At 34.8% G+C, this 22,371-nt stretch overlaps 1 pseudogene; it reads left to right on the forward strand.

Moving 5' to 3' along the window:
* Window positions 1–12,902: 12,902 nt before the first annotated feature.
* LOC125677021 (uncharacterized) overlaps window positions 12,903–22,371 on the forward strand; it is a 50,963-nt pseudogene continuing 41,494 nt past the window's right edge.

Raw genomic sequence — 22,371 nt, forward strand, 5'->3', positions numbered from 1 at the left:
GTCCTCAGTTTACTTCCATGTTGATCAGACAGAAATTACAGGAGAGCAGTATAACATTTCGAATTTCTTTAGATCTTAGTACGTATGTAGATGCATAGTTTATTTTATGCATAAATAAAAATAAAATCGGAATTGGATATATACTTAACGATATACTTATTTCAATTATGACGTCATGTTTCAGCGGATTTTATCCCAGTAAAGATGTTCATAACCTGCCTTAACGTATCTGTGTGTTCTGGGTATGATCAGTTTTGAAATCGAGGCAAGCTACTGACAAGCAAGTTGATGATACAAGGGTTTCAACAGTCTCGATTGAAGTAAGCAGTTCGCAAATGATATGGTATAGTTCCTCAATACAACCTATCATTAGGTCAAATGGTGTCTGACGTGTTTCATACCGATTGTTAGGCAGTTCTTGGCACACTGATTTTGACTACGGATAACTCCGTTTAACTGATGAGGTTATAGGGCTCGCGGTGGGCGTGAAGGGTCGACAGGGGATGTTTACACCTGCTAGGCACCTGATTCCACCTCTGGTGTGTTCAGGGGTCCGTGTTTGCCAAACTCTCTATTTTGTATTGCTTATAGGAGTTATGAGATTGATCACTGTTCGTTATCTTCACCTTTCATGCATTTGTAGAAAATACAGGATGTAGATTTGAACTTGAAATATGGTGGAATACAAGACTGAACTGTGTTATGGCGAAAACTATTGCATATGCTGACGGCATTTGTTCCTTTGATAGGAATCTAGCGTTTAGTTTTAAAAACGCAGGGTCAAATTCGGCCCTGATGAATGGTCAAACTTAAAAATGAAATGTTGACGAATTATTATCAGGACGATACGACTTCTCCACCGCCCTGCAATTTGCTTAGCTTTGTCCTGACATTCACTCAGATAATAGCTATTTCTTATGCTCCACTGTTAATGCTGATTCAAGGGTCGCTTTAGTGGAACATGTAAAGGAAATCATGGCAGGTTAAACGGATTTTCCGACTGTTAAATCAGCATCAACGGTCAAAAAACAACAAATTAGAGAATATTTATCTGATGTTTACGTCGGTTTCCTTTTTGGTTTTTGTTTATAAAATACGCTACAATATATATATATATGTTTGACGTTATGTTTTTTGCCATTGTATTTTGACGTCAAAATCAAAAGTTTTCTGTATTGTTAACTTTTGATGCAATTTTTTTTCGTAATCTGCATTTTGAATGATTAATGCACCAATGTTTAAAGTTATAAAATTATTGCATTAAAATTTAATTTAAAAGACAAGCAAATAGAGACATTTAAATTCTTTGAACTACTCGCATGTTTTCCATTTTGAGAACTATTTTGTTTTGATCACGTGAATGTAAAAACCAAAAATGGTGACAATTCGAACACGTTCGAGGTCAGTGAGCAAGGCACAAGCTACGCGAAGAGCTCTGAATGGTAATAAAAGGTGAAGATAATGAACATTGATCAATCTCATAACGTCTATCAGGATATAATATAAAGAATTGGGTAAACACAGACCCCGGACACACCAGAGATGGGGTGAGGTGCCTAGGAGGAGTACGCATCCCCTGATGACCGGTCACACCCGCCGTGACGATGGCACAGAGAATTTCAAAGTCTCATTTAGAGTCAGTATTTCACAATTATAATAGTCTAGATTGGCAATACAAAATATCATTGTCTTAAATGTTTTACGACATATTTTTCATAGCAATTGATAAACCAAGCTTTACACACTGATCGTGACTTCGAATTGCGCCGTTTACTTGAACAAAATATAGAGCTATTGGCGGGCGTAACCGGTCGACAGAGAACACTTTCTCCTAGGTACCTGATCTTACATCTGGTATGTCCAGGAGTCATATTCTTAATTTACATTTTTGTAAAGGAATTATGATATTGATCACTGTTCGCTATTCACCTTTTCACATTTGAAAATACACGAACATTCGACGATATTGAGTATATCATCAGTTCTGAACATCAACATAGATAACAACACCAAATATAAAATCAAATGTATTTTCAATCAGTATAGTAATTTAGTTGAAGCAAGAGGGGATATGTATACGTTGTCACACATCATGAGACACTTATCGATATAACTTTAGAGTGATTGATATCAGCTGCAATGTACATTGTGAGTGCGTTTAATTTATGCAAATAAGTTCACGCGAAACGTTTCACTCGATTTGTAATATTGTTCTGCTTCTGGGTTTCATTGTCAATAAATATGTTCCCACGTTGATCAGTATCAGCAATCCAGCAATTACTGCTAGACAAATTATACCTGCAGTAAGTCCATCAATATTTGCCCTATTTGATTGTTTGCCGCTTTTTGTATCCTGGTTTTCGTTTTCACAACTTGCATTCCGGTTGGGAAGATTTCATCCAGCTTTGAAGAAAAACAGGAAAAGCAACTAACAAAGGCGAAACAATAAGGGACAAGATGTGTTTCTGAAACACAAATGCCCCCGATAATGGCCAATTCCGAAGATGGCCAAGGTCACAAGGGCAAATATCTTGGTACCAGTAGAAAGATCTTGTAAAAAAAATGCTTATGTACAATATGAAAGCTCTAATATTTACTATTTAGAAATTATGACCAATGTAAAAAAAAAAAATAAAGTAGGTCAAATGTCAAGGTCAAAAGGTTCAATACCAATGGAAAGATCTTGTAACAAGGGATACTCATGTGAAATATCAAAGCTCTATCTCTTACTGTTCAAAAAGTATTAACAAGTTTAAAGTTTTCAAAAAGTAGGTAAAATTCCAAGGTCAAGGTCACAGTGTCAAAAATGTTGGTACCCAAGGAAAGGTCTTTTCACAAGGAATACTCATGTGAAATATAAAAGCTCTATCACTTACTGTTCAAAAGGTATTAGCAATGTTAAAGTTTTCAAAAAGTTGGTCAAATTCCAAGGTCAATGGTCAAAAATGTTGGTACCACGAAAAGGTCTTGTCACTGGGAATACTTATGTGAAATATCAAAGCTCTTTTGATGTACCAGATGCGCATTTCGACAAATAATGTCTCTTCAGTGATGCTCAACCGAAATGTTTGAAATCCGAAATAACTATGAAGTTTTGGAGCTAAATATAGCCAACAACAGCGTGCCAAAAAAGTGGAGCCAAATTCGTCCAAGGATAAGAGCTATACATGATGGAGATAATCCTTAATTTTGAAATGAATTTCTAAATTTTATAACAGCAATTAAATATACATCCGTATTTTCAAGCTAGTAACGAAGTACTTAGCTACTGGGCTGTAGAGACCCTCGGGGACTAAGAGTCCACCAGCAGAGGCCTCGACCCAGGGGTCATAATGAAGAACTTATACGGTACCAATTTTGATGCACCAGATGCGCATTTCGACAAATAATGTCTCTTCAATAATGCTCAACCGAAATGTTTGAAATCCGAACTAACTGTAATGAATTGGTATCGATAAGGAAAAGAGGGTAATTCCAAAATTCCTATAAGAATATAACGGTACAGTAGGGCGAACGTGGTTACAGAACGGGGAGGCATTTTAGATGCATAAATCAGCATTGTATCATCATGTAAAGCTGAAGACAACGAGCAGTGATAAGCATGTGAGGAAAACAATTAGCCTTGGTGGTGCTGTGTATGATGAAGCATTATTAGAAATAAAAAAAAAAAGAACAATGGGAAAAGGTACACCATCTTTAATTTCTTAACATTTATTAGCGTGTCCAGTGTTCATAATAGAACTTGACAATGATTTGAAATAACGTTTCACATCATTTGAACATTGCTGATTTTTATGTTATTTACCAAACCGAAGTCAATATCAAAATTAGATTAAAGATATGGTCAAGTCTAAAATATGTGAGTTATGATAAATATTTGCAGATATTGAAATCAAGGAACGCATTATATCCTGGTTCATAGAATTGACAACATACATATCAAATGCTGTGACAAAAAATGCTTGCATGGTTGCGTGCATTTTTGTGAACTTTGGAATGATTTAAAACGTGGGAATGATTTAATTTCAGAGGTTGATCGTTAGATGTTGGTAATTTAAAACAGGATATTTATACTCACACACTCAAACCCAGTGCATATACATGTAATAGCATGAATTTAATTATCAACGGGGAACATTGAATAATCGTATTGGAAATACAGATACAGAAATGTTTATCAAGATGTCTGTGTACACCGTTAATGTGTTTTGGTCACTGTCTTTTTTACACCCCCGTGTCTCTGCTATGGTATGTCCAGGGTATGTATGTTATTTTAATTAGTTGTATTTCCTGTTTTACTATGTTGCAAAGAGGAAGACATACTTGAATCAGAGCTAGATACTTGATTATACATCATTCATTTCTTTCATATTTGGGTAAAGAAGTTTAACAAAATTTTGTTGTAGAGAAAATGGACCTACATGTTGTTATGGTTATGTTGGATATGTTTGGAACGAAACAATTCACAACTGCACAAGTCAGTAATTTTGCAGATATGTAAAGCGAAGAAAGATGCGCGCATTTAAAATCTAAGGAACGTAAGATTTTATTATGATACTTAAAAAAGTAATGATATGTTATCGTTGAAATACATGAGATAAATTGCAGGAAACAGGTAAAATCTCACTATGCGCAATGTATAGAAGTATTTTGAATTATGTCCGAATATTTCTTGCTGATGAAGTACCATTCCTGTTGAATTTCCATAACCTATTTCCACATTTTAGATCTAAATTCAAACATTGATTTTACAATATACATATTTACAATGCACACTCAATTTATCCAATACAGGTTGCATGCCTGGGTTTTTTGGAAAACAATGCGCATCCTCTTGTCGTTATCCGCATTATGGCTTTCTATGTGGCTTACACTGTAACTGTAGTGAAGAGGAGAGTCATCCTCAATATGGCTGCAGAAGAAGTTATGGGGGTAAAATTCTTATCATCAGGCAATGTCTATGTATCTCAATATTTAGAAATCAAGTACTATTTGATTTGTCTTTAGGTTTAGATGCATGCATTATTGAATGATAAGTACAGATATCTGAAAGTTTGTATTTTTACTTGGCTCTGATAGACTGTGATCCTGGACTCCATGGTCCATATTGTGAATCAACATGTCCATTTCCAGGATTTGGAAAGGAGTGTCAAATGACATGTAAATGTAAAGAGCCGGAATGTAACCCGACTACGGGATGTATATTAGGTAAATTGAAACAATTCGGGCTTGTCATAAGACCCGATGGAAACAGTAGTTTGTGTAAACATTTCAAAATTTTAGTACCCCTTCAAACATGTAGTGGGACTAGGGAAATCACGGGATGTATATTAGATAAATGGAAACATTAACACCTTAGAATAGGAACCTATGGACACAGTAGTTTGGGTAAACATTTCAAAGTTTTAGTACTTTTTCAAGCATATATAGTGGCATATGAATTTGAAATTCAAAACTCCATAGATAGATATATAAAGATCCCTTGCTGATAGGCGTCCGATATGTTAGACATAAACATATCACATTTCGATTAAAGAAAGGAGGTTAATTTTATTTGTACTTGAAGGAAATGTGATTTCAAACCATACATGAGAGTCAATTACTTTGAATGGACATCTAGAATGAATATTTTCTCATTTCTACATTGTAAGAGAATGTTAATACAAAAGGAAAATATGGGCAGTTCTGTTTAGTATTAAACTGCAATGTGACTTGACAATTTCAAAATTACATATGTGAAAGAATTATTTATGTATTTGTTTGATTTTAAACACACCATAATGGCAAAATGTAAATAATTGCATTAGATAAACACAACAAAATGCATGTAAAACATTTAAATGTAGTTGACTGAAAATAAATATTGATCTATTGACACATATATACCCAAAAAGAAAACATCAATTAAAAATTCAGAATTTAAAAATATAAATGAAATATCTCCTAACAACATTACCATTTCTATAGCTTACTATGTTTTCATTTATAATTAAATGTGAAACACGAAACGTCAGTTATGGATATAACTGTTTTAATGAAATGCTCATAAAAAAGTTGTGTTAATTCTTATACTAATAATTAATAAATAACCAAATAAATTAATTCACATGTTTGGATTGTAAGCATGGAGAAATTCACAATTTGTGTCATCAATTGCAAAAATGGCATTGGGTATAAATGGGGTATAAATGTTGACAATACATTACATGACATGGGAACGGGGGTGCAGTATTATTGGTACACCCTTCCGCTTCCAAAACATGTCCAAATAAGGATAAGGGACGTTATTGGCTATATACCGCCGAGATTTTTCTTATTTTTTCAACTTTCATACTATGCTTAGTTATTCTTTTTATTTACACAAGTAGGATGTTCGTCTAATCCCACTTACATGAAAATGACGTAATATTTTATTATGACGTCATGACTATACACTAAAGATGAGCTGTTTAGCGGAATCTGTTGATTTGAAATAAATTATGAATAAACTTTAGCAAAAACTAATACTTGTGCATGCAACAACCAGATTTATATTTTGCATGTTTTATTATCCATTAATATTCTTCTTTCATTATCAATATGGTGTCGGTTGTTGGCTGCAAACAATATTTTGCATGTTATAGAACTGAAAAAAAAAACTTGTGCATGCAACAACCAGATTTATATTTTGCATGTTTAATTATCCATTAATATTCTTCTTTCATTATCAATATGGTGTCGGTTGTTGGCTGCAAACAATATTAAATTAAAAAAAGAATGAATGCGGAAATCGGCCGTTTTCGTTACACAAAGTCAATATTTTGCATGTTATAGAACTGAAGCAAACTGTTCCATCATTTAACCCCATAAACTTTTACTTTCTTTGCGATTTAATAAATACATGTATGTCCAGTCAAACAATTAATGCGTTACCTAGTTTGACATAAAAATCTGCACCCAATAAATGCAGATGATGTCTGCCTTTCGAGTCACGGAGCGGATCAAAAATCCACCGCATGATGAATGGAAATTATTCTACTTTCGTTTTTAAAGGTCACGGGAATATGTTTGGACGTCCTGTCTTTTCAAAATAAGATTATTTAAGAATAAATTGCATTAAAAAAGTAATAAAATCAAAGTGACACATAGACCTTTAATAACTCGAATTTATTTTCTTTTTACAAAAATCGGACCAAAATTCGTTCATTTTCGGCAAAAATGGGTACTGACACGTTAAATCCCAAGAGCTAGATAGTTGGGATGCCTGTTACTTTTTTCGCTAAATTTTAAACTATCTTTTATACAAATATATCAAATATTATGCGGGTTTTTTTTTAAAGCAGTTTTCTTACATCATTTTTACGTACATGCATGTATGCATATATGATGCATATTGAAATTAAATATTACTACATTAGTAATTAGATATTGATTCCAAAGGTTCTTAAAACGGTTTAAATTGAAAATAAAATAACAGCAAATCATTATTTATATCTTCCAGCGAGATGTGGTTTCTTTAAAACGTCGAAAACCTGTGATCGATTTGAAACTTCGACCATTCTGGTGGCAGATTTTTTTTCTATATCGCATATGATTGATTGATTGAATACTGTTTAACGCCCCTCCTGAGAATATTTCACTTATGGAAACCTCACCACTGCCGTTGAAGGGCGGCACAATTTAGGCCTATGCTCGGCGCTTATGACCATTGAGCAGGGAAGGATCTTTATCATGCCACACCTGCTGTGACACGGGACCTCAGTTTTTGCGGTCTCATCCGAAGACCGCCCCATTTAGTTGCGTCTTACGACAAGCAAGGAGTACTGAGGACTTACTCAAACCCGGATCCCACGGGTTCATACATACATGTATATGTAATAGATGCACATTTACAGGTACACATATATAACAAAGGTAATCGGGCAGGATGAACATGTGTATATATTCATGTATAGATATAAATATTCAGACACCGTAGTATCGAGGAGGGGTTGCCCCTCCACTTTGAGGGGGGGGGGGGTGATGTTGACCATTCCCTTGCTATGGGAAGAACTTGGCCAACCTAATGACACTTCAAATTTTATCAATCTTATAAAATATATAATATATGTGTTGTGATGATTGTTACTAAAAGTTTATATTAGTATTGACGTACGCCCCCTCCATGATTAGGAATACTGGAGTATAACCGTAAGGTGATGTAGACACCTCTCTCTCTCTCTCTCTCTACCTCTCTCTCTCTCTCTCTCTCATGTCAAGGTGTTCTGGATAGGCCTGGCCCGCACATTGAAAAACGAAAATACATGCATGATATTTATTAAATTCATTTTTATAAAAGGTCTGTTGTAGTTACAAATACTGTCTCTTGGAAACAGACACGTAACATCATTTATCGGGGGGGGGGGGGGGGGCGAAGGATAAAATCGTCGGGGGTGGAGGGTTATCCTTCGCTACATGGGTTCAATTAATAATTTTAAGCCGATTTTTTTTCTTATTCAATACTACTATCAAGAATATGGGGGGGAGGGGGGGGGGGGGTCACTCAATATATCATTATTCGCATGTGAAAATAAGTGACTGGGAAAAGCAGTTACATATACCACATTGTCTATACAACTTCCCAGAGTACGTTCTATATTTGGACTGAATGTCGATGCATGCAATGACATGCCCACTGACTGATGTATTTTCATTTATCAAAGATGAACACTATATGGAGAGAGAGAGAGAGAGAGAGAGAGAGAGAGAGAGAGAGAGAGAGAGAGAGAGAGAGTTGGAACTACTTTGTTGACCATTTAGGGGAATGTAAAGACATAAACACGGACACATTTTTGTGAGGCTTTTAAATATATTGGACGCATTTTTGAGGTTTTTAAATGCATTTGCTATATGAAATATACCATCTGAAGTTACATGCATATTACTTGACGTGTTTTACTGTACCCAAGAAAATGATATCCCATTCATGCAACATAAATTTGTATCGTTTAGTATATGTACATTTACGACACTTTATTCAATATATTTTGTAAATACCCATAGCATATTTTATTCGTATGTACTGTAACATGTATATTGCATACACATGTAAGCAGACCTGTTATATAGTCCTTGGTGTACATGGCATAACAAGTAATTTTATCCGACTCATTCGACGTTTTTAATCAAAGTGTTAATATTTATGACCAAAAAACAAAACCAGGAAAAATAAAATTTAAAAGCCATTTTATTTTTCATATTTCATTTGAACGGGAGGACATCGAACAGCACCTTCGAAAATATGATTGCGTTCTACTGAACAATTTTTGACAAATACACGCATTATTTTCCTCACTCTAATTAACACAAGATTCTTCCGCAAAATGTAACTTTTAGAAAAATATTCAAGAAGAATCAGGGGACTGTAAATCCTATAAGGTCGATGACGTCGTTCCGAAAAAGCGACCGTCGGAAGATAGCGTCAGAGTTAACAATGCAATATTGTAACGTTATTTTCTCAATATCAGCAACAAGTAAATGGTACATGTTATATATAAATGAAACGAGAAAATTATCACCTTCCTACCTGCAAAATATGATCTGTTTTTGAAGCGTGGCCAATTTTGGCCAATAACGTCCCTTGTCCTTTGGATTAACAAAAATAAATGCAACTACATGGGGTTAAATATCAAGCAACGTAATATGATATGCCTAATATAACATTGAATTTACTAGAATATGTACCTGCCTGGTTAAATTATCTCACCCTTTGTCGTGAAATAATGAGGAATGGTGGATTCCCTTATAATAAAACAGTAACAAAAGGGGTAATATTCCATAGAATATATAATAGGTTTTGTTAATTGAATGTATGGGATGTGTTGCGATGTTCAAATGATATAGTTGTATGATATAGTTTAACAGTTTTAGAAACATATTTTCTACCCTAATATACACTTAATACCAATCTTATTCATTTTCCAACAGATTCGTCATCACCTGTAAGTCCGTTAACGATAACCGACACGTATCCATTGAATAAAGCTGATGAACATTTAAGTAAGCATCATACAAAATTGTCTTGATTCCATATTTTTATTTCTGGAAAACAAGCCCGCAAACATCATGTACCCTTGATTAAGAAATTTTGATTAATGGTGGTATAATTTCCGCTGGGAAGTGAGTATATAAATTCTACTAAATATTATGCGGATTCAAAGGGTTTATGCAATGTTTGTGACTGGGCCAATCATACATATGAATAGTTTCCTCCTTTTAGATGAACTAGATGTAGAGAGTAACTCTTGCAGTGGAGAGGTGAATGTCCCCACTGGAAAGGGTAACACAACAACTTTGAAATATGCCATTCTTGGACTTGGAGTGGTCTGTTGTGTATTTCAGATCTTCTACATAGGACTATGCATTGTTGTCCACAGATATAGACCGAAATTTAGGAATAAACACGGACACGAAAGACAAATGGGTGTCTAAATTGGTGTCTAAATTGGAAGGGAAACATTCATAAGGAAGTTGCGGAAACTGTTTCAATGACATATTCACGATATATGATGCATTTCTCATAAAGTTTGAAAACACGGAAATCATCAAATTGAACGCTACATGGACTTTACACATGCTTTCTAAATGACAAAATTAAAACTATTTTGCATATCAGTATTTATTTGTTACGTTCGCCTATCACTACATAACCAATAGAAAGACACAGTCAGGAATTCAGAAAAAAAGTTTGATATTAAACCTAAATATAAACAACGCAATTCTATCAAAATCATCTTAAAAGACAAAGACACCATTCCTAAAGCACTCTCAAGGTTACATATGTTTAGATTTAAAGTGTTGTTATGTCGAATCATATTCGGGAAATAGTGTCTTTAGAATGACTCTAAACAAGAACTTTAACATTGAAAATGGAGACATGCGTCCATTGAGTCGAAAAACAGGAAAGCGAAAAGGAATTCTTTAAAGGTATGGATTGACGTCATATTCTATACTCAGCTGTTTTGAGGTGTCAAATAACATCACTGGTAAACAATCCTTCAAAATTATTATTTGAGTATGTACATGATGATATTTACATTCCCTAAACCATATAAAGATCTGGGTATATCAGTGAAGAAAAAGGTTAACGACGTTTTGTGTGTGTGTGCTTGAATCAGCAGATGAAATAACAAGATTCATTTCTGTTACGAAATAAATACAATTATTACATTGATGGTTAATGTTGCGCCTAAGATGTAATGCTCTTAATGTCATACTGTAGACAACACTATTGCTGTTGAAGTTTGACGTCACAGCATTTGTATCAGTTGGATTGAGAGGTGGGTGTATTTTTCCCGTATCTAAAACATTTATGTAACTTCTAATTTTGGGAATGTTATATCCCGTTGTTTTATAAGTCAATATAATTGATGTGTATACCATATTATTTCAAAATGTAAACATACTCATAGACCTATATTGTCAATTGCTTAGCATCAATAACTTTATACATTTTATTTTGTTTTTCTACATCAGAGTTTACAATGTTTATATTTTACTATTTCAACAATATGTAACCTCGACAAAAGTCACATTCCATTGACCAAGGGGAAGGCATTGAAGAATAAACGCAAATTCACCGGGAAGGGGGGTGTGGGCAAGGTTGTCGGGCGTGAAGAAAATGTGTCAAAGGATAAAGAACACAGAGCCAACTCAAGAACCGGATCCTATGACAAACAGCAAGTCAATCAGCTTATCATAACTGGAGGACGTTATCTCGTCAGTAACGAGAAAATGCTACCAGAAATCAACAAAAGGATAGAGACAATTATTTCTCAACGCCTTTGATACATCCTTATTTAAACGTAACAAAATATCATATAGTACAACAAATACACATGTATCAAATTGATCTGATTCAGATCAAATCGTTTATTTTGACAAAATTCCCCCTTCATATTCATCATCTCAGAGCATAACCATCGTGCATGATGATCTAGACCACTGCGATGGCCGAGCGGTTAGAGCGTTCGCTACGCATGTGGAAGGCCGGGGTTCGAATTCCGGCCGCGACAGACCAAAGTCGTTACAACAGGTAGTGGCAGTTCCATCAACAATCGCTCGGCATCAGGTGTGAATGTCACGGGTCCTTGGAGATGACCTTAAAAACGGATGCCCTGTGTCACAGTAGGTGTGGCACGCTAAAGAACCCTCGATGTTCAATGACCGTAAGCGCCGACTATAGTCCTAAATTTAAAGTCCTTCACCGGTCTTGGTGACCTCTGCATATTTGAACAGCAGGCAACGGAAACATCGAATAAGCAACGCGTAAATATGGTGTTATGTGCGGCCCCAAACTGCAATGTTCAAAATGGACAGGGATTAGCAATGTTCAATTTCCCTACAGACACAAAGAATTTTGAAGTTTGGGTAAGAACATTAAGAACAGTGGATTATTGGCCGTCGAACACTCCAAGCTGTGGGAACGTCATTTTACAGAGGATTTTTTTGTAGTTGAGCCGTTTAAGGCACGGTCTTTGGGCTACTCAAGACTGCAACTAAAAATAGAGGCAATTCCAACTGTATTTAATTACACGCCGTTACATGTACCTAAAGACCAAAAACGGAAAACGGATTCAGACCCTCCCCTTCCAAAACAAAAAAGCAGAACCTCCAGAGCTGTGGAGAAAAGAGGAACCATGAACGTATGTTTCAATATAGATCATATTAAACATATTGGCTATTTTACTGACATTAATCCAGTAATAACTCGGTTCATTTTATTTGTTCTTTACACACAACCTTACTACCACGGAATTCTTTTAAAAGGACTACAGTTTACTTTTATTACCTCCCCCCTCCCCGCCTTTTGCCAGTCACACGAGTCGTTCTTCACCGAAACTTACTTTTATTAATGTGTTTGTAGGAGTAAGAAATTGATGAAAATGTACAAGTCATTCTTCCTCCACCTCCCCAATTCCAAGATAACCAAGACTTCATCTACTGGTGAGTCTACCATTCACGATGACATTGGGACATACACATATGAAATGGCTAGATAAACCACATATGGATCGATTGTAAGATTTGTTGAGCTATATATGACATGAATTATAATATTTTATTTGTTTTAAACAGATTATATGTAATTTGGTGTAAATTGAAATGGATACCTGGATTGAAACATAAAACACACACATCCATAGATGCTAAAAAATATATATACATGTGCCATGTGTATATTAGAAATTGATTTGATACAGTTGTAAATAGTTTATCAAAATCAGAATGACACATTCTTTAAAAGGCAATCGTTTACTGCTGGTGTACATATCACATTATACGGATGAATATCTAATTGCTGTTATAAAATTTAGAAATTCATTTCAAAATTAAGGATTATCTCCCTCATGCATAGCTCTTATCCTTAGACGAATTTGACTCCACTTTTTTGGCACGCTGTTTTTGGCTATATTTAGCTCTAAAACTTCATAGTTATTTCGGATTTCAAACATTTCGGTTGAACATCACTGAAGAGACATTATTTGTCGAAATGCGCATCTGGTGCATCAAAATTGGTACCGCATAAGTTTTACATTATCAGTTATTTAAAACTTAGAAAGTATGTCTGGTTTATTTTGTGTTCTTTTTTTTATTCAGAAACGCAGCATGTCTCACTACAGACAGATATAAGAGTCGCTGTAACATCTACGGGTACCGAAGCAGAATTTGAGGAAGAATCTTTACCTGTCAATCTGAATGAAAGCATGGACTCAATTTCTAGCCTCAAGTCATCAGAGTCAGAGTGGATCCCAGAAGAGGAGATGGACATGCAGAAAATGATGAAAACAATAATCCCCATGATATAACCGTACTACCACAAAATCACCAAAGCAGAACATTTGTTGTTTTTGAAGAATGCCTTGATCAGCTTTTGAACCAATGTGTTGCATGTGGACAGAAATGTGTTACTAACAAGACTGTTGTTCGGAGTATGCTGTCTGTGTCTACAATATGTGTTTGTGGTGAAAGTTTTACGTGGGAATCTCAACCTCTCATTGGATCAATGCCTGTTGGAAACCTTGTCCTGTCTGCTACAATTCTAATAAGTGGGAACTGTATAGTTTAAAGCTTGATGATGTTTAATCATGCGAACATAGCATGCTTTTCAGAAAGGAAATTTCATAATTTCAACAAAGTTACCTGGTGCCAGCCTTAGAGCATGTATGGAACGCTCATCAGGATGTCCTTTTTTGGTAACATGCGACGAGACAGCACTTCTGTTATTCCTGGCGGAGATACTAGATGTTGTTCACTGGGGCATACAGCCAAGTATGGATCATACAGTTTGATGATTCTTTGCGTGGCAATAGATTCTTGATGTAAAATTGGTTCAGGTTGGTTTACATACAAAGGCTATCGAGCACTTACACCTTATAGATTCTAAGTCATTTTCATTAACCACCAAAGGCTTACAATATGGATACTATCAAATCGGTCATTTATATACATGTTTTGATATTTTACAATCTTATGAAGCCTCTACGTTAAACTAAACTGCTCCCTTAAAAGGTCTCAAATGAATTTTCAAAAATTCTCCTTCAATATAAAATGGATAAAACCATGGCCTCCATTAATATGATAGTGAATTGTACACTTATTATTTTTTTTAATGTAAAAAATCAATAAATACAAATGTTTTTAATACAGAGTAATGAAGTAAAAAGTTCCTACTGCATGGAATTGGAGGGTCTAAAGAAATGTTTTAACACAGTGGAGGAGGATGTCATTACAGACTCAATTACTGACAGACATTCATATGTCAAGGCTTCGTGAAGAAAGAGAGAAGTGGTGTAAACCACTGGTTTGATGTGTGGCATGTATCCAAATGTATCTACATATATATACATAAACATGTAATTATGGTTAAAAGATGTAAAGCATGGAAAATAATATGTATACAATTTCTTAAAAATATGAAGTAAACAATATTAATAAGGCTAGAAATATGTATCATTAGTACATGTATTTTAATAATATTTATTTATTTAAAGAGTATTCAAGAAATTAGAGGCCAGTGGCAAGAAATGCAAGAAAGTGGCTTACTGGGCTCGAGCAGTTTCCAATCACCTATACTGGTGTGCTGCTAGTATGGGGAGTTGGTCTTGGAGAAATGGTTGTCTGTACTGAACCATGTTGCCAACATTTATGAGAGTCATGGAAAGAGGTTTCTTTCCTGTTTACTTGAGGACAGAGACTGGATTAAGCAAGGTTAATTATCTTAATTTAATGATTTTATTACTTTATCAGCTGTCTTGTAAACAGTAAAAAATAAAAATGAACCTTGAAGAAAAAAGCTTATAATTTTTAAATGAAAAGTATTTAATAGATAGTTTGGCTTTCATCGAAATGGAGAAAGTTGTCAAAGGCAGACTTTTGGTGAAGGATATTAAGCAGATATTTCCAGCTGAACAAACTTCAGCACTTGAGGCCTACCAAAAGATAGTGTGTCACTTTGCATCCAAGTCCCTTTCTTTTATGCACCAATGAAGGCCAGGTATGTATTATGTTGGTTAGGAATGTATTGTAATATTGCGTTTTGTAATTCACATTAGTAGAACTAATACATGTATGCAGTCAAATATGCATGTAAATACTTATAGAAAGAAAGGGACCCAGATTTATTAGATATATATTTCCTAGGTTGTACTTAGCAGCTTTGCACTTCAATGAAAACTCTTGTCGTGATCAGGCCAAAAACAGAAATGGAGAAACAGAAATGGAGAACCCATATTTCCTATGTCCTGACCAGAAGGAAGACATGGAAGTGGTGTTCCTCAGGAAGTGAAAGTGAAACAAACATATAGTGAGTAAACATGTGACTTTATTATTCATGTACATGTATTGAATTGTTGTACATGTGACTGGGTTATTTATAATACTAGTATATGACATGCACATGTATTGAATTGTTGTACATGTGATTGGATTATTTATAATACTAGTAAATGACATGTACCTGTATTGAATTGTTGTGATTTTTTATTATTTTGAATTATCAAATGCATAAATGATTGCGTATTTCATATTATTCCGTTGAATTGATGCAGGAAGCGATAAATGTGAAACTAGAATTTGGTTCCCACATAAACTCCAGGAAGTTTATAGTGGATATGATTGGTAATTATCCTGCTCCGATTGCGAACTCCTATAAACATGTGTCAAAGTCTGATCTCCGTACCAGCCAGGTCAGCCGGTTCAATAAGAACTGATGTTTTAGTGTGTTTGAAATACAGTGTACATGCATGTCCATACACAGTCTATTTTTGATGTCCATGTATTTGTTTTTTAAATATACATGTTTGTAACTTTTAATTTTCTTGTCACAAGCCACTCAAGTGACCTATTGCATTTGGTCTGTGTTTGTCGTTGTTCATCAACAATTGAAAATTTTTAATTTGCCTTGATAATGTAAACCCTATACGGTACCAACCCCGATGCACCAGATGCGCACCTCGACAAACAATGTCCCCGCAGCGACGCTCAACCGAAATGTTTGAAATCCGAAATAACCATGAAGCTCCAGAGCCAAACATAGCCAAAAACAGGTGCCAAAAAAGTGGAGCCAAATTCGTCCAAGGATAAGAGTTATGCATGGGGGAGATAATCCTTAATTTTGAAATGAATTTCTAAATTTTATAACAGCAATTAAATATACATCCGTATTTTCAAGCTAGTAACGAAGTACTTAGCTACTGGGCTGCAGAGACCCTCGGGGACTAACAGTCCACCAGTAGAGGTCTCGATTTAGGGGTCATAATGTAAAACCTATCTTTTCTGTATGAAGTATATTTTGGATGTGTGGGACAAGACAACAACTGCCAAAAATTTACTAATTTTAAAAATCCCTGTTCTCTACAACCTCACATGTGTAACATGTGTAAGAATAACTGGAGGCATAGCAGAAAAACCTCTACCAAAATTTTAAATTTCATTATCCCTGATTAGGTAGATATGAAAATTAGAAGAGAAAAAATACTATAGATTCCAAAGCTCTTGAGGCTAGTAATACTTTTAATTAAAACGCAGGTGACTGATGGGGCCTGTGGGTCTTTTGTGTTTAACCCAAATTAAATCAATGATGATTCATATACATATATGCACAATATTAAAACTGAACATCAAACCATGTTGTTGATATGTACTTCTATCAATTATGAAACATGTATCAAACATTTTGACATATAAAAATTAAGTAGGGTATTTAAATCCACAGAACTGTTGTGATGGAAAACAATTTCTAATCTTAGTCACAACACAGGATGTAAGAACTTTCCGGTTGTTTTTCCAAGCTGTTGCCAGATCCAACGAACGAATCTCATGTATGCTAGATGTCTGTAAATTCTACTTTAAAAGAATAACAAAAATTTAGATTTTTCAAATTTAAATTTTGAAATTTTATCTTAAAAAGAATACTTTGAATATGAATGCTTTTTCAAGAACTAACTTCTGAAACATTTGCTTAAACATAATATGACATAAATGTCATAAGATAAAAGTAAACCTGGTACACGTACTCTTACTCAATTAGTTCCATGTACATGTTTATCCAGTAGAATATGTAAAGGACAAGATGAAAAGAATTCAAATAGTTAAGAGATAGGGAGGGAGATGGCTCCCACAAGTTTAAGTCGTCCGACATCTATTACTCTGGTCGAAAAGACAAGTGACCCCCCTCCCTAATGGTCATCAATATTAAATTTGATCAGTGATAACAATACATACTCGTGAATCTATTCCCCCTCCTCCAAGGGGCCATTATATTGAATATACTCGTAATAAGACGTTTCTGTTGAGACAGTTTGCCACAAAACCCTCGTGATCCTTGATGCAGGACACGCCCATTCCTTCAAGCCTCGGTACAATCGTACTTAATGCATGGCAACATTTAGACTCCCTTCTTGTGGGCAATGCTATACAATTACCACACAAGCACCTGTTAGAAACATAGCAAAATCGTTTTACAAATGAAAGCACTACTGAGTATTGGATACTCGTTTCTTTACTATTTTAAAACAGTTTAATAGAGTACTTGTGTAAATTAACAAACCAGTGCATATCAGATGGTGAAGAGCATTCGTCCGATTGATCATCGCTGTTTTCTGACTCACTATCGTTTTCCGGTACGTAGTGGGGATGTGTCGCACAGTACAACTGGTTCGTACTAGTAGGACTGTACATTAACTCTAAGTGATATATCTATCCCAGGAACACTATCGTCCGAATCGCTTTCATATCGTGCCGCCATATTGAATATTCAGGTTCTCCTAAAGGGCAGATAACTCATACAATAAAATTTTCCGGGTTGAAATTAACGATGTTGTATCTACCTGGATGATCGAAACAAAAAATATTTTTTTGAAAAAAAAAAAACATTTAAGGAATGGCATTTTCTAACTAAATTTATAAGAAAAACGAAAATCGTTTCAGTTGACCTTTAATGAAATACATTGTTGATGAAAGGCAGAGTAAGCCGATGTGTGACTCATGACTACGTATTGGCGTACGTCATAATAAGTCTGGCAGTGGCGGATCTAAATCCTTGTTATTTCTTTTTGTAAAAAATAGTGCTAGCGGGACACTGAATGTAAGTATTAGGTATGCGCAATATATCATCGAATATAAATTGTGTATAATCGTTTGCAAATCACAAATCTGATTTAAATAATACAATCAAAAGGAATTCATTATTCTAACAAGAAGAAAAAAGAGACTAATTTGCTAAACTACATATGTGAGGGAGCACAGGTACTGAATTTGAAAAAAGACTGATATTTCGAAAATTCTATGGTTGTTATAACGATCTAGTTCGTCAATACAACCTCGCATTGGGTTAAATGCTGTTTGACGTGTTTCATACCGATTGTTAAGCCGTTCTTGGCATACTGATTTTGACTGCGGATAACTCCGTTTACCTGATCAGGATATGGGGCTCACGGCGGGTGTGACCGGTCAACAGGGGATGCTTACTCCTCCTAGGCACCTGATCCCACCTCTGGTGTGTCCAGGGGTCCGTGTTTGCCCAACTATCTATTTTGTATTGCTTGTAGGAGTTATGAGATTGATCACTGTTCGTTATCTTCACCTTGCATAAAGCTGCATTGCAGACGAATTGTCAAAGAAAAAACAACCTATGTACATTCAACACCAGAACTTTTCATGCGAATAATGGGATTCACATATTTTTAAAGTTATTATGTCAAACTATGAAGCTACATGGACTGCATTTTCCACTATAACAAAATAAATAATACATTGGTTAAACTTCTTTTTTTTCGATATCAAGGATTTTATGGCACATATTAACACAACTAATGCGTCTTTACATTCCATTACTTTAAGACATTTAAAGAGATTACCAATAAAGCAAAGAAATTTGCCATAAATATATAGTTTTGTTAAATTGTTTGTTTTTTCCTAATCTAAAGCTATATTTCCTTGGCAAGTTCGGAATCACACATCACGATTACCCCACCCCCATCTCATGATAACCAATCGTGTTACTTGCTATTAACGACTGAAAATAATTTCATAATTCTAGTTTTGTGAATAAATGTTTATTAATTTATTTGTACAAAACAGTGGCGATGGGTTATTCATTTATTTGATGCAATTTATTCAATGATTACATGTGGATGCTGAAATATTACACCATTGTGTTAATATTAGGATTATGTATAAAATTATAAATATTGTTCTAAGTTTCTTTTCTGAAACATGCCATTGCTACAAAGAGATCTTCAAAGAAATATTCTGGATCCGCGCATGTATGTGCAATAATGATGAATTTATCGATTTATTCAAAATTATCACTATATTGAAAATACGTGTTATGTTCAAAGGCAGTGATGTTCACACAATTCTACACATTTGAAAGATTTGCAATACGACACGATTTGGATATTTCATCACACAATTAATGACTTGATTGAGGGTTGAAATAAGGAAAGCAGAGGCATTAGAGAATATATCGCACGTTAAATATTCAGCAGGTCACATTGAAGTCAACAGAAATGAAATGTATATAGTAAAAAATATTTCAATCACATTCATGTATAATATGATTGAATGCTTTAATAAAGACAAATTCCGGGAGAAAACTAAATGGGTGCCTAATTTCATTCATGTACTGAGTATTTGACAGATATATATTGTTCATATAGAACCTTATCAAAGCATGAATATTACAAAATGTGTGTACATATAGATGTGTTCGCTCAAATAGTGGAATACGGTATCATTCCCCAGAAAATAGTTTCTGTGAAATTAAGATTAATGTATACTTTTGTTGTATATTATTAGATATATCCTGTTATTATATGAAAGATGATCAATCTCATAACTCTTATTAGCAATACAAAAAACACGGATCTTGGATATACCAAGGGTGGAATCAGGTGCTGATGAGCAGTAAGCATCTGTTGACTGGTCACATGGTCCGCCGTGCGCCCTATATCTTTATAAGGTAAACGGAGTTGTCCACAGTCAAAATCAGTGTGCCAACAACGGTCTAAAAAACGGTATGTTATACCTATACTTTTGAATAAAGAATTTACACATGCATTATGTCAGTGGGTTACAGAATAAGTTTCGTTTTTTTATATAATGACATATTTTTGAAAGTTTAATGAACATTAGAATTACCAATTAATGCTTTAAAGTAAAGTAAAGTAAAACGTAGTTGCGATGCTTGTTGTCAAAATCACATTTAATTTTCCACTTTATCAGGGTTGGGATAGCATTCTTGCGCTGGTGAAATTAAACTAAAGTCATGGGATGCTTACTACTTCTAGGCACCCGATCCCATCTCTGGTATATCCAGTGGTTCGTGTTTGCCGAACTTTCTCTTTTGCATTGCGTGTACGAGTTGTGAGATTGATCGCTGCTCCTTATCTTCATCTTTCATCAAGGAAGGAATAGTCTGAAAGCTAAATCTTAATCATCCTCGTGTTTGCCTTGTTGAGTGACTGTCTAGGTTTTATCTGGGTTTTCTTTTTGGAAGGGGTGCACTACAGAAACTATTTGACAAAAGTGGGGCGCAATACGTGACAATAGATGTCTGCATTTAGGACAATTACCGTGTACCCAATTTTAGTCACAATATGTAATTCTTAACAACAGCTTACACCCTCATGAATTTTTATTTTATCACATCCTGATGAAGCATCTGATATTCATCATTTTCAGTCCTTCTATTTCCCTCACATATCGTTATTTTATCATGTGATTTTCCGAAATTTCGATGACTAATCATACAAATTGTGAAAAATGCAGATTTCTCTCATCAAGTTCATCAAGTTCATTTTGATACAGCCGTTCTTGGCACACTGATTTTGACTGCGGATAACTCCGTTTACCTGATCAGGATATGGGGCTCACGGCGGGTGTGACCGGTCAACAGGGGATGCTTACTCCTCCTAGGCACCTGATCCCACCTCTGGTGTGTCCAGGGGTCCGTGTTTGCCCAACTATCTATTTTCTATTGCTTGTAGGAGTTATGAGATTGATCACTGTTCGTTATCTTCACCTTGCATCAACCAAACATCATTATGTAAAGAAATTTAAACACAATTTCATTGAAGATTTTGCAATTTCAAATTTAAAACGCTTAAACATATATAGATATAAGAGACATTATTCGCTGAAATGCGCATCTGGTGCATCAAAATTGGTACCGTATAAGTTTTACTTATGTAAATATTTTGTTTACATATGAATATATCCTAGCACAAAAGTTTAATATTTTTATTACTGGTGCACCATTTAAATCGATACTTTTTACATATAAACACAAGTAAATTCTACATGCAAGTACTTGTAAGTTCCAACGCATGGGTCTCCAAAAATATCATTCGTTGCTTCCAAGAGACGTTGCCTCTCTAGGTGACACTTTTTATCTACTTCTTCCTTTGATTTAGATGACCGACAGTTCAAATCATTCATCAAATGGGAGCCTGCTGGACATACTGCGCTATTCTCTGTCCGTCCATAGTTTGCCATTTTGATATCAACAACTGCTCAAAACGGGGCATCGTAGGTAGGCGTTGTGTTACAATTTCCTGCCCTGCATCACAATATAAACACCATGATTATTAGAAGTATAAGGTAGAAGAGAAAAGAAATAATACCGTGATATCTAGAGGAAAGGTATGCATTGAATGCATGTGAAGATTTGAAGTTTTCTAATACATGTCCTTTTCGAATGATATACAATTATCTTTCAACATACATTCGATGCAATAAATAAGGATAACGTTATAAAATTTTAGAATGATGTTTCTTATTACTTCTCTTACCTGAAAGGTAATTTTCATTTTTCTGACGCAGCTTATGCTTAATAATTATGTTATGATC

The sequence above is a fragment of the Ostrea edulis genome, chromosome 3 (genome assembly GCF_947568905.1).
Source record: "Ostrea edulis chromosome 3, xbOstEdul1.1, whole genome shotgun sequence".
NCBI classification, from domain to species: domain Eukaryota; kingdom Metazoa; phylum Mollusca; class Bivalvia; order Ostreida; family Ostreidae; genus Ostrea; species Ostrea edulis.